Genomic DNA, 14,525 nt, shown 5'->3' with positions numbered 1-14,525 from the left:
TGCGTGCTAGACATCCCACTGCCATGTACCCATTCTCAGGGAAACCCCACCAATCGCCTGTGATTCCCGTGGTCCTGTAACACAATGTGGGAATCCCATGGGGTTTCCCGTAGAATTGATGGTTATACCTGAATCCCACTGATTCGGTAGGTTGGACCCAGAGAGTCTTTTCTTTTTATTTCAAAAATAAACTTTATTCATAAAAGTATTTGGATCTCTTTACAATTGGTCATGCCATTCATGTGCACACATTACATTTCTTTACATACAGACATCGAAATATATTTTTTCCTACATACAAGTTTGTACATTTACTATCCAGTTCTTCTGCTGAGGCATCACCAGAGCCCAAGTAACTGGTGGGCCCCTGTTCTTCTTAGGTAGGCAGATGCTACACAGTGGTCTTTCCCCACCGTGCCTTGGCGGCAGCTGCCCCATGCTTCAGCACGTAGTCCTGGACCTTGGAATGTGCCAGTCTGCAACACTCAGTCGGGGTCAACTCCTTCAGCTGGAAGATCAACAGGTTGTGGATGCCCCAGAGAGCCTCCTTCACTGAGTTGATGATTCTCCAGGCACAGTTGATGTTCATCTCAGTGTGCGTCCCGGGGGACAGACCATAGAGCACAGAGTAGGTCCCATTGACACACACCACAGTGCTTGGTGGGTCATATCACAGGGATCCTGGGTACATCCTTCCCCCTTGTGTTTGCTATACCTTTCCATGCAGTCATTATAAACCTCATACACAACACATAATAAACAATCCAGAAGGCCACAATACTGTCTTGGGATAGCCGCTTCGGTGTACTTCCTAAACAGAGAACAAGAGTAATTTCTATAAATATCCTCATCTACGACCTGACTCCTGTTCTACACAGCTTCAAAAAATTCAAATCATCCAATTGTCATCCATTCCTGCCCCACTCCCCTTCTGCGCAGGGTAGAATAAGCTGGCCCCATGTGTAGGATGTGCTGAGGACGCTGGGTTATGCCCCCCACGTGTAAATGGATATTTCCCAGAGACAAAACCTGGTCCTCATTGGCTACCACATGGCAGCTTGTTCACTGTGTCACTGGAGAGCTTTAAAGCTATTTCCTTTACGGGGTTGGCCCTGTCACCCTCACTGTAAACACCACAGACTGTTTCCAGCTCCAACTGTTGTTGCCAGGATGGTACCCTGAGTGTTGGCCCACTTTCCCAGTCTTCCCGTTGCCAGGTAGGAAAATATGGTACCCAGCATCCTGAATGAAATAGTTGGTTTGGCCACAGTTAGAGCACAGATTGGGTTTGGGGTTCATTTGTGGGCGTTCACTCCTTCTGTGGCAGGGGTATGCATAATAGGGGGAGGCTGTCTGGGCTCCTTGTTGTATACTTGCCCCCCTTTGCCCCTCCAGGTTGAAGTGGGGGATGTTAGAAGTCCAATCTGCTAAACTCCCTTTCCCATAGAGCAATTAATTTACAGACAAACCCAAGGCTCAATACAGGAAGTGACAATGTGGTTGAATCCCAGACATGTGTCCTTCCCTCTTTCTCATACCTTGGAGATAAGGGATCAGATCCAATTTCTCATTGCTAAGAGAAGTGAAGGTCATGACCCCAGAAACGCAAACAAATTGGAACCAGAGTATCGGGTGAAGGTGATGGGGTGTTCCCATTGTTGTTGTCTGTAGTTATTGTTACAATGCGGGGTAAACTCGCCTGCTAAATTTAAAACTAGCAACACAGAAAAGATTTATCCCATGCAGCAGTCTGTAAAAATTTGAATGCTTTGACTTTCCAAAGTGTAACATCTCACATTTATCTGTATTGAATTGCATTTGCCAATCCTCAGACAACTTTCTTGAATTTTTTGATTATCTTCCTCGCTATCAACGATACCTCCTAATTTTGTATCATCTGCAAGCTTACTCATCATGCCTTGTACATTCATATTTATGTAAGTAACAAATAACAAAGGTCTCAGCACCAACCCCTGTGACTCACCACTAGCCACAGGCCACCAGCCCGAGAAACAACCTTCAACAATTACCCTCTGCTTGCTAACATTGGGTCAATTTTGAATCCAATTAGCTCGACCTCCCTGTATGCCATGTGACCTAACATTCACAACTAGCCTGCCATGTGGGACCTTGTCAAAGGCCTTACTAAACTCCATATATAGAACATCCACTGGCTTACCCTCATCTATCCTCTTGGTGGTCAACTTAAACTTGGAACTTTGCAATGGCCAGGAATCGAACCCAGATCAACAGCTTGGAAAGCAGCTATGCTCAAAATACTATACCAACATTGCTCATTGATAGACCTCTGAGCGTTCATTGATGAAACAGGTGAAGATGGTTAGACCTAGAATGTTTCCTGAGGGGTTCTTGCAGAGATATCCTGAAGGTTAAATTGCTGACCTGAACAATAACAACCGTCTTCCTTCTTGCAAGTTATTGCTGCCACCAGCAGAAAGGTTTCCCTGGATTCTCATTGACAGTGGTTTTCCTTGGCCTCCTAGCGTCACACTCGGTCAAATGGTGCCTTGATGTTAAGGGGAGTTTCTCTCCCTCCTCCTCTGGAGTCCAACTTCTTTGGACCAAGGCTGTATTCAATGGCCCTTGTGGCATCCAAGCTGGCCATCAGTAAGCAGGTTATTGTTGACCAGCTATTGCTTGATAGCCATGTTAATGACACCATGTTCGAGAATACAGATGACAGTTAATTGACAACATCAGAAATGCCCTCATTTCTCTGTGTAAATCTTTTTCACTTTCTCGGTCCATGCCAGTGCTGTTGCTCCATCAGAACACTTTAGCTTAGCAGGCGACAAGTTTTCGATATTTAAGTTGTCAGGTTCCACTACCTTTTCAGTATCCAGTGCCTCCTGTAATTCCTTAATATCAGGGAGAATGAGTTGAATTGGCTGGAGACTGGGATCTGTGAACATGGGGACCTCAGCAGGAGACTGAAATGGATCAGGGTCTGGTATGTTTGGTTGAAGATTGTTGAAAATGCTTCAACTTTATCTTTTGCACCGATGTCCTGGACTCTCCATAATTGAGGGTTTAGTTGTTGGAGAGCAGCCCTGTCACCCAGTGGTTTAATTGTCCATAATTTTTTATGACTAAATGTGCCAGAGTGTAGATCTGCAGACCTTAGATGTGATGCAAAAACAGAAATTACTGGTGGAACCCAGCAGGCCTAGCAGCATCAGTGGGGAGAAAGCAGAGTCTCATTGGTTGTGTGATCGCTTAGCTCTGTCTGTCACTTGTTGCAGACAAAAGTCGTCTTGTTTTGTAGCTTCATCAGTTTGGAACCTCATATATTGGTTTTCAGTGCTGCTGTTTGTATGTGCTGTTGCACCCTTCATAGAACCAGTCTGAAGGCTTCCTATTCATATACTCACCCAGATGCCTTTTCAATGTTGTAATTGTACCAGCTTCCACCATAGAGCCATAGGGACATACAGAATGGAAACAGACCCTTCGTTGCATCCAGTCCAAGCTGAATGTAATCCCAAACTAAACTGGTCCTACTACTGACCCATATCTCTGCAAACCCATCATTTTCATGTATCCATCAACCTCTGCATGATGGAATTGCCCCTCAGGTCGTTTTGGAATCTTTCCCCTCTCACTTTAAACCCATGCCTCTGTTACCCTGGAGAAGACCTTGGCGATTTACCCTATCCATGACCCTCATGACTTTCTGAACCACTACAAATTCTTCCCTCAGGCTCTGACGCCCCAGAGTTAAAAAAAAGGCCCCAGGCTATTCAATCTCTCCCTGTGATCCAACCCTCCAGTCAGATGTCGGGTAGATAGTCTATGATTGTCTGTGCAAGGTATAATTCTGATGCTACAGATGGCCCACTGAACTTCATGGACACCTCGTCATGAGTTGGTTAATCTGTTTGAAGTCTGCTTCATCCAGCACAGAGATACTTAAAACTGTTCAGAAAAGATTTATAAAGATGATGCCAGGGTTGGAGGATTTGAGCTATAGGGAGAGGCAGAATAGACTGAGGCTGTTTTCCTGGAGATTTGGATGCTGAGGGGTGTCTTTATAGAGGTTTATAAAATCATCAGGTGCCTGGGTATGGTAAATAGACAAAGTCTTTTCCCCAGTGGGGGAATCTAGAACTAGATGGCATAGGTTTAGGGTGAGAGGGGAAAGATATGAAAGGGACCTAAGAGGGTGGTACTTATATCGAATAAGCTGGCAGAGGAAGTGTTGGAGGCTGCTACAATTGCAAAATTTAAAAGCCATCTGGATGGGTATATGAATAGTAAGAGTTTGGAGGGATATGGACCAGTTGCTGGAAAGTTAGACTACATTAGTTAAGGATTTTGTGTTGGTATGGACGAGTTGGTCCAAAGAGTCTGTTTCCTTGCGTCCATCTCTGTGGCTCCATGATATGATATGACTCACATGATGCAATGTCTATTAAATGGCAGATTAGTGACAATGCCTTTTGGAATGTCCCAGCTCAGTCAGCAGAGCCTGTCTTGATGATGGACACAGGCCTCCCATACAGAGTCCACTCTCTTTCCTTGCGATCTTCAATGTTGTGTTCAAACAGGGAAATTTGAGGGATGTGGTAATTGATAATCAGCAGAATGTTTAACCTGATGCCATGAGGCTTTATGGGGACAGGCATCAATGCTGAGCACTCCCAGGGTACCCTCACCCCATCCTTGACTGTATCACATAGGGCAGTTACCTCTGCTGGGTCTGTCCTGCCAGTGGGACAGGACCTGCCCTGAGATGATCATAGTGTTGTCTGGAAAGTGGGATTCCGTGATTAGATTACTTCCAGTGTGGAATAGATGAGATTATTTACAGTTTGGCTTAACAGGTCCACACCAACCCGCTGAAGCACAACCTACCCAGATGCATTCCCCTACATTTACCTCTTCACCTCACACTACGGGCAATCCTGCACTTTTTTTGGATTGTGGGAGGAACCCGGAGCACCATGGAGTAAACCCATGCAGACATGGGGAGAATGTGCAAACTCCACACAGAGAGTCACCTGAAGCGGGAACTGAACCCGAGTCTCTGGCACTGTGAGGCAGCCGTGCTAACCACTGAGCCACCGTGCTGCCCATGAGCATGGGCTATTTTTGATTGTTGCTGGATTCGTCTGTGAGAAATATACTGCAGGCCAGGTTTAAGTCTTGTACAAAAAAGAATGAACCCCACTTTATTTCTTGTAGTCTTAACAACAAACCAAACTATTTTTTTTTGAGTTGAAGATTATTCACCTCAATAATCAGAATGCACACCTAATTATTGCTAAATTTAGTAACTGTAGTAACCAGCTGATTATTGCTCAGTTAACTAACTGCACTAAACAGATGATTCATGTTCCGCTGAATGAACACATGACCTTTGCAACACCATATGCATTAAAATATGATTGAAAAGGCCGGAAATAAATAAAGTCTTGCTGGACCACACTGGCACCTCCAGTAAAGAGGGACTAGCTCCAAAATATCTCCAAACTGGATCCGGACAGTTATTCAAACATTGCCTCACAACAGACAATTTAGACTCCTCCTTCAACAAGGGGGAAGTGCATGGAACAGATTGGCCAATGGCTGAGCACAAGTCTCAGTGCAATTTTCACCATTTTTCAAATGAGCTGCCAATGACCATGTCTCATAAGTTTGTCCATGTTGATGACATCTAATCATTAGATGTCATCAACATCATAAGCTTCATAATTCTACACTTTGGAGCAGATCCTTTTTGAAGGTCTTAGAAAAGTGATGGGTTACATGGCATCTTGCATTGAATCCCTCATCAACAACATCCAGTGCATGTCAGCTCCACAATCCCAGTGTCCAAACAGGATCGTGCATCTACGTTGATGACCAGCATGTTCCCAACTAACATCATTCTGTGTGACTCACACTTGAAATTTTTTGAAGGTGTTTTTGATATTGTATTGTTCATTAACAGCAAAGTGTCACTATTGAAGACCACAAATCCTTTGATCATAGCCACTTGATTGTCCAATAAGTGAATCCACCCATTTGTTTCGTTCAATTTTAACACTGATATCTAATGGAAACATAGCATTCAATGATGAGTATGGTTATTAGATGTTGATGACATCTAATGATGACATTAGATGTCATCAACATGGACAAACTTATGAGACATGGTCATTATTACTTAGCGCAAGCACTTTGAAAATATCCAATTATTTTTCCCTTGAATACAAATATTCCACAACCTAATTATTTTCATGACAATAATTTAGCTAATTTTCCAAATATTCCAGATTATAGGACATATTAAATTGATTCTGTCTATCTCACACGTGAGTAATCGGGGTATGAATCTCAGTGTCCGAGTGATGCTATGTACGTAGGCCATGCCTCTGAAAGACTGACAGATTGTTCCAAACAGCATATCACTTCATCTCTTCACAACAAGCAAGGTACTGCCTGCACCCACCCAGCTTACACTCACAAAACCTCAAACCCAGTGTCCACCATTAGTCATGATTGAGCAACATTTTTAATGAATTCTAATCCATTCATGGGCATCACTGGCTGGGCCAGCATTTATTGCTCATCTCTCGTGGCTGTTGAAAATGTATTGGTGAACTGCTTTCTTGAAGTGTAGTTGTCTGTGTGCCGTATACACACAAGGATGATAAGTTGGATTCATGTCAAGAATGACTCTCTGCCATAGTTTAGTCCTTCACTGGGGATTCCATCTGTGCCGGTGGCATTGAAGTTGTTCTGTTGTTGGAGGTGTTTTGCCCTCAGGATGGGTTGGAGGTTTGCTGAGATGACAGTGTTGTGGGTTGTGTCAGGAAGAGGCCCTCGAAGTGCTCTCTCTAGTGAGTGCTGACTGCCTCTTGGTCTTTGATGAGGGAGTTTCTGTGTTTGGCTCAGTGGGGTCACTCCCGGGGTATTCGAGTTGTAGATGGCTTTGATTGCGCTGAAGAAGCCGCACACTTTGTGGCTGTCAGTGAGTCACTGACTCTCCTGCTGACTCTCTCCACCCACCATCTATTCTTTAGGTCACGGGCTTCTTTGTTACTCCTCAGCCTGCAGTTGTGTCTCCGCTTGTTTCCTTCAGCTGGAATTATGGTGGAGCTGCCGGTTTAGGAATACCTCATGTTTGCGGTCTTGGAGATCTTGGATCTCCTGCTTATTCTGACTGAGCCAGTTCTGGGTTTTCTTGGTCAAGAGGCTGAGGGTCTCCACACAGCTGCTGACTGGGGAGGGGTTTAGGGTGGACCAGATGCTGTGGGCACTCTGTGACTCAGGTATCTTGGTCATCATCAGGTCGGCTGTGAGGCACTGCCTGAGAAACACTTCCTTCATTGGGATAGTGATAGTTTGAGGCTGGTGGAGAATGAGTCTTTTGTATCCTCCATTGTGTCTAGGTTCAGGGCAGAGGCACTGACGGCTGTGATGCATTGCTTCTGGATCAGGGTGGGTCAGAGGGTCATGAGGAGCTCATTTACCCCACAGGGGATTTGTTGGGATGTCTGACTAGTTTGTTTTATAGCGAAACTGATCCCCTAGAGACAGTATTCTGCACTCGCTTTTCCCGAAGAAGATGTAACCGCCATATTGTTCTTTAAATTGCCTTTCTCCTGCCGGTCATAACCTGCTCACGGCGGTGATGTCAATGTTCTAATGCTGGACGATGGCAGCAGTGTATCATTCAGGTCTATAGGTTTTGGTGTTATCCATCAGGTTCCTGATGTTCCAGCTCCCAGATTCATTTGAGGTTGGAGCAGGGGTTGCCTGTTTGTGGATTCCTTCCATGGAGTGGTCACTGCATGGTCCCAATGGAGGGAAGTTTGGAGCCAATGGCAGAGAAAATCTGAGAGAACTGAAGACCAGGCTCTGTTTTAGGACCCTGTTGTGCTTGTTGGAACAGGGACTAGACAGAGAGTGGTCCTGTTATCTCCAATTAATGCAGGGACAAGATGATGAAACTGAGCAGCTGAGTTTTCCTGTTTCTGAAATACTCGCTTCTGAGTTCAGGGCGCAATTTTGAGGAACTCCTGAAGTGAAATCCTGGAGATCAGACAGCTGAGCTCCAACAAGATACCAATTTATATGGGTCTGAAGTCACATTTTTGCTGAGACCACTTAAGCAGAACTATTTTCTTTCCCTAAAGAACTTCAGTGAAAGAGACATATTTTTATGAAAATTCACAATGGTTTCATGGTCAACATTAGAGGCATAATTCCATATAATTTTAAAATTGTCGTTCTGACACCTGTCATGGTTGGATTTTACCCAGGTCCAGGATAATAGTTTGGATTTGTTTGAGTATGAGTCAATTTGATGGCTGACTCCCTGGCTAATTTTGGAAAAGCAAATCACAGCAGGACTTATACACTTAATGGGAAGGTCCAAAAGAGAGACCGTGGAGTGTAGGTTCATAGCTCCTTGAAAGTTGAGTCACAGGTAGATAGGATAGTGAAGAAGGTATTTGTTATGCTTTCCTTTATTGGTCAGAGTATTGAGTATAGGAGTTGGGAGGTCATGTTGCGGCTGTACAGGACATTGACTAGGTCACTGTTGGAATATTGTATGCAATTCTGGTCTTCGGAAGGATGTCATGAAACTTGAAAGGGTTCACAAAAGATTTACAAGGAAGCTGCCACGGTTGAAGGATTTGAGCTACAGGGAGAGGTTGAATCGCCTGGGGCTGTTTTCCCTAGAGTGTTGGAGGCTGAGGGATGACGTTACAGATTAAAAAAAAATCAAATGTGGGACTTGGGCATCGTTGGCTGGCCAGCGTTGATAACCCATCCCTATTTGCCCTTGAGAAGATAGTGGTGAGCTGCCTTCTTGAATCGCTGCAGTCCCCTTGCTGTGGGCTGATCCACAATGCTGGGAGGGAGGGAATTCCTGGATTTTCACCCAATGTCTGTGATGGAATGGCGGTATATTTCCAAGTCAGGATGCTGAGCGGCTTGGAGGGGAACCTGCAGGTTCCCAAGTACCTGCTGCCATTGTCCTTCTATGCGGAAGAGGTCGTGGGTTTGGAAGATGCTGTTAAAAATCTTTGTGAATTTCTGCAGTGTATGTTGTAGATAGTACACAGTGCTGCTAATGAGCTCCAGTGGTGGAGGGATTGAATGTTTCTGGATGTGGTGCCAATCAAGCCAGTTGGTTTGTCTTTGATGGTGTTGAGCTTCTTGAGTGTTTTTGGAGATGCACCCATCCAGACAAGTGGAGAGTATACCATCACACTCCTGACTTGTGCCTTGTCGATGGTGGATGGACTTTGGGGTGTCAGGAGGCGAGTTATTCGCCGCAGTATCCTGAGTCTCTGACCTGCTCTTGTAGCCAGTGTGTTTATGTGGTGAGTCCAGCTGAGTTTCTGGCCAATGATAACCCCAAGGGGAATTCAGTGATGGTCATGCCATTGAATATCAAGAGGTGATGGTTAGAGTGACTCTTATTTGTGATGGTCATTGTCTGGCATTTGTGTGGCATGAATGTTAGTTGCCGCTTATAGGCCCAAAGCTGGATATTGTCCAAATCTTGTTGCTGTTGAGCACGGGCTTCTTCAGTATCTGTGGTTGCGAATAGTGCTGAATGCTGTGCAATCATCAGCGAACATTCCCACTTTTGACATAATGGCAGGGGGGAGGTCATTGATGAAGCAGCTGAAGATTGTTGGGCCTCATGAGGGACTCCTTGGTGAGTGCTGAGGGACTCCTGCAGAGATGTCCTGGAGATGAGATGATTTACCCTCACCAACCACAACCATCTTCCTTTGTGCCAGGTATGACTCTAACCAGTGGAGTGTTTGCCGCCTGATACCCAGTGATTCCATTTTTGCTAGGGCTTCTTGATGCCACACTTGGTCAAATGCAGCTTTGATGTCAAGAGCTGTCATTCCCACCTCACCTCTCGAATCAGCTCTTTTGTCCATGTTTGAACTAAGGCTGTAATGCGACCAGGAGCTGATCGACCCTGGTGAAACCCAAACTGGGCATCACTGGGTGAGCAGGTGCTGCTTGATAGCACTGTTGATGGCCCCTTTCATTACTTTGCTCATGGAGCTGTCATCAACAGTGGGAAACCTGATGAAAGTCATAATAACATTGAGAAAAATAGATTATTACGAGACAGTCAACATGAATTTGTCAAGGGAAGGTCATGACTCACAATTGTAATTGAGTTCTTTGTTGAGGTGGGACACAGGCAGTGGATGAGGGTTGTGCTGTGGATGTTGTATTTTCCACAATAAAGACTGATGTAAAATAACTGTTGAGCTGCCATTTTCCATCACTGTCTCTGCAGACTGGGAAAGAGGGTTGACTTGGTAGAGTTTTACTTAGTGGGACAATCTGGAACAATTAGATATAGTTTAGGATAAGGGGGTGGCAGATTTAAGGAGAAATACCTTCCCACAGGGATCATGAAGCTGTGGAATTCACTCCCCTATAATGCAGTGGACGTCAGGACACTACGTACAGTTAAGGAGGAGATGAACAGATTTTTAATGGGTAATAGGTTGGAGGGTGACAGAGATCAGGCAGGACAGTGGAGTTGAGACCAAAATGAGAACAGCCGTATTGAAAGCAGAGCAGGCTCGAGGGGCTGAATGGCCTCCTTCTGCCCCTAATGCTTATGGTTTCATGGTGACTTCACAGAAACATCAAATAACGCTGCTTCCTCTCTCCACAGATGCTGCCAGACCTGCTGAGTTTCTCCAGCATTATCTGTTTTTGTTTGTGTATTAATTTGAGGTGTTACATTTGATTGTGATATTGTAGTGAGATGTGAGTTTAATTTCTTTTGGAAATGGTGGTCCCATTAACCAGCATTTGAACCATATCTCTCTAAAACCTTCCTATTCATATACACGCCCAGATGCCTCTTCAACATTGTAATTGTACCAGCCACCAGTACTTCCTCTGGCAGCTCATTCCATAGATACAGCACACTCTGCATGAAAATGTCACCCATTTGATCACATCTAAATCTTTCCCCTCTCACCTGAAACGGATGTCATCTAGTTTTGGACTCCAGTACCTTGAGAAAAAGATATTGTCTATTTCCCTCATCTATGTCCCTCATGATTTGAAAAACCTTCATTAGGTAACCCCTCAGACTCTGACACTCCAGGGAAAATAACCCCGGCCCATTCAGCCTCTTCCATTAGCTCAAACCTTCCAAACCTGGCAACATCTTTGTAAATCTTTTCTTATACCCAAGTTTCACAACATTTTTCCTATAGGCAGGGAGTCCAGAACTGAATGCAGTATTTATAAGTGACCTAATTAGTGTCCTTTACAGCCACAACATGACATCTCAACACCTGTACTCAATGCACTGACTATTAAAGGTAAGTGTATCAATCACTTTCTTCATGGTCCTGTTTACCCGCAACTCCACTTCCAAGGAACTAAGAACCTGCACTCCAAGGTGCCTTTGTTTGGCAATCACATCTTACCATTAAATGTGTAAGCCCTGCCCTGATATGCCTCACCAAAATTCAGCATCTCACATTTATCTAAGTTAAACTCCATCTACCACCACTTGGCCCATTGGCCCATCTGATCAAGGTCCCATTGTGTTGTGAGGTAATCATCTTCACTGTCCACACCAGTGTAGTGTCATCTGCAAACCTACTCAGCATACCTCCTATAATCACATCTATGTCCATAATATAAATGATGGACATCAGTGGACCCAGCACCAATCGTTGCAGTTCGCCTCTGGTCACAGGTCGCCAGTTTAAAAAGCAATCGTCAACCTCCACCTTCTGTCTCCTAATTTCAAGTCAATTTTGTATTTAAATGACTAACTTTCCATGGATTCCACATGATCAAAACTTCCTAACTGTGATAATAAGATTTCTGAACTGTTCACTGGATAAATAATGTAAATTTTAAAAATTTACATGATGTGGTGAAATGTGATTCATGGAAGTAGGAAGTATAGATAAAAATCTGAATGCTTCTGTTTAAAATGGTGAGAAATTATAAAACATTACCGTCCTTTGGGAATGAGAGGGCTCTGTACACTATGATCAGAAAGTTAATGTAATGGTGCAGCCAACAAGGAGGACAAATGATATGCTCCCAGTTATTGCCAAGCGATTGGAATAGGACAGTGAGGAAGAGTATCCAGGGGTTTGGATGTGAAAATAGATCACACACACACACACGCACACACAGACGGAAGTCCAGAGATGTTGGGTAAATATGACATTGCTATTCTTGATGTTCATTGTTTCCTGGTGTTGAGGCACAATGGTGAAGTATGTAGATGATAGTGAAAAGAGAAGCTGAGAGATGTTAGCAGGATAGTGTTTAATGTCAGAAAGATATTGGTATTTTGGTGGGGTAGATGGATGGATGACAGATGAAGTCCAATGTGGAGAAATGTGAGGTGATAGATTTCGGGTAGAAGAATAGTCAATAGAAAATTCGGCTCCAAATCAAAAAGGGGTTTACAGGAGCAGAGTTTACATGGATTTATGAAATCTATGTTGGCAGGACAGGCTGAGAGAACATCTCATAAAGAACACAGTCTCCTGGTCCTTGTTCACAGTGACTGAGACTGTGAGAGCAATGAGGTGATGTTGTGTTTGTAGAATGCAACAGTTCAGTTTCAGCTGGAGCATTGTTTCCCATTCTGGAAACCACATGATCGGAAGGATTGTGGAGACAATAGAGACAAGGTCAAACAGCTTTACAAGAAAGTCCCTGGGGATGATCATGCTCAGTTTGCATCATCACTTGGAGGAATTGGAGCCTGTTTCTGAGGAAGAGTCGGCTGAGGAATTGCAAAATCTGTGCCCACACCTCCCCACCTCACATCCGTCCAAGGCCCTACAGGATCCTTCCACATCCATCAAAGTTTCACTTGCACTTCCACATAAGTCATTTATTGACTTATTGTATCCATTCCTCCCGATACGGTCTTCTCTACATTGGGGAGACTGGATGCCTTCTCGCAGAGCACTTTAGGGAACATCTCCGGGACACCTGCACCAATCTACCCCACCGCCCCATGTCCAAACATTTCAATCCCCCTCCCACTCTGCCAAGGACATGCAGGTCCTGGGCCTCCTCCATCGGCACTCCCTCACCATCCGATGTCTGGCGGATGAACCCTTCATCTTCCGCCTCAGGACTCTTCAACCCCATTGCATCAATGTGGATTTCACCAGCTTCCTCTTTTCTCCTCCCCCACCTTACCCCAGTTCCAACCTTCCAGCTAAGCATCATCCTCATGACCTGTCCTACCTGCCAATGTTCCATCACACCTATCTGCTCCACCCTCCTCTCCGACCTTCATCCCCACCCCATTCACCTACTGTACTCTTAGCTATGTTCTTCCCAGCCCCACCCCTCTCATGATGAAGAGCCCGAAACGTCGATTTTCCTGCTCCTTGGATGCTGTCTGACCGGCTGTGCTTTTCCAGCACCACTCTGATCTTGACAATAACACCAGTAGTGCTTCTCAGCCTTTTGGCTAAGATCATGTGTAGTTCGGTTCTTGTCAGTTTTAATATCTGGTATACTGTATACTTGAGGTCGGGTCTGAATATTAATCTGATTTTTGCAGGAAGGAGGGCTAGGAGCTTGTTCCATCAACTTCATGCATCGTCCTGGTATTGCAATGCGTCTGGGAATAGTGCACACTCATTAAAGAGTCCGAAAAACAGCTTTATTTGCTGACTGTGGTGCGTGTTTGCTTTATTTCTCGACTTCCGAGTCTGTGTATAAGAAAGCGTACAGACAGCTTTTTGATCAAGTCCGACTCACTTTCGTGCAAATCTCCTCGGTCCAAGTTGGTATTCACCCGTGGAGAAAGTGAGTACTGCAGATGCTGGAGATCAGAGCTGAAAAATGTGTTGCTGGAAAAGCGCAACAGGTCAGGCAGCATCCAAGGAGCAGAAGAATCGACGTTTCAGGCATAAGCCCTTCTTCAGGAATTGAGGAGGTGTGCCAAGCAGGCTAAGATAACAGGTAGGGAGGATGGACGTTGGAAATGCAATAAGTGGAAGGAGGTTAAGGTGAGGGTGATAGGCCGGAGAGGTGATGGGGCCGGAGAGGTCGGGAAGAAGATTGCAGGTCGAGAAGGCGGTGCTGAGTCCGAGTGTTGGGACTGAGATAAGATGGGAGGAGGGGAAACGAGGAAGCTGGAGAAATCTGCATTCATCTCTTGTGGTTGGAGGTTTCCGAGGTGGAAGATGAGGCGCTCTTCCTCCAGGCATCATGTTGCCATGGTCTGGCAATGGAGGAGGCCAAGGACCTGCATGTCCTTGGCGGAGTGGGAGGGGGAGTTAAAGTGTTCAGCCACAGGGCGGTTGGGTTGGTTGGTGCGGGTATCCCAGAGGTGTTCTCTGAAATGTTCCACAAGTAGGTAGCCTGTCTCCCCAATGTATAGGAGGCCACATCGGGTGCAGCGGACGCAGTAAATGATGTGAGTGAAAGTGCAGGTGAATTTGTGTTGGGTATGGAAGGATCCCTTGGGGCCTTGGAGGGAAGTGTGGGCGCAGGTTTTGCAGTTCTTGCGGTTG

The 14,525-nt window shown here is 45.1% G+C and overlaps 1 non-coding gene across 1 annotated transcript; it reads left to right on the top strand.

Moving 5' to 3' along the window:
- Window positions 1-13,454: 13,454 nt before the first annotated feature.
- LOC122560939 (U2 spliceosomal RNA) lies at window positions 13,455-13,647 on the top strand. Its single transcript, XR_006314855.2, has one exon. It is a non-coding gene; the product is annotated as a U2 spliceosomal RNA (small nuclear RNA).
- Window positions 13,648-14,525: the final 878 nt, after the last annotated feature.

This window comes from Chiloscyllium plagiosum, unplaced genomic scaffold (genome assembly GCF_037043375.1).
Source record: "Chiloscyllium plagiosum isolate Xiang-an unplaced genomic scaffold, Cpla_swu_hap1 HiC_scaffold_18, whole genome shotgun sequence".
In the NCBI taxonomy this organism is placed as follows: Eukaryota; Metazoa; Chordata; class Chondrichthyes; order Orectolobiformes; family Hemiscylliidae; genus Chiloscyllium; species Chiloscyllium plagiosum.
The sequence above is the reverse complement of the archived record's forward strand: the minus strand, read 5'-3'. Positions and strand labels throughout refer to the sequence as shown.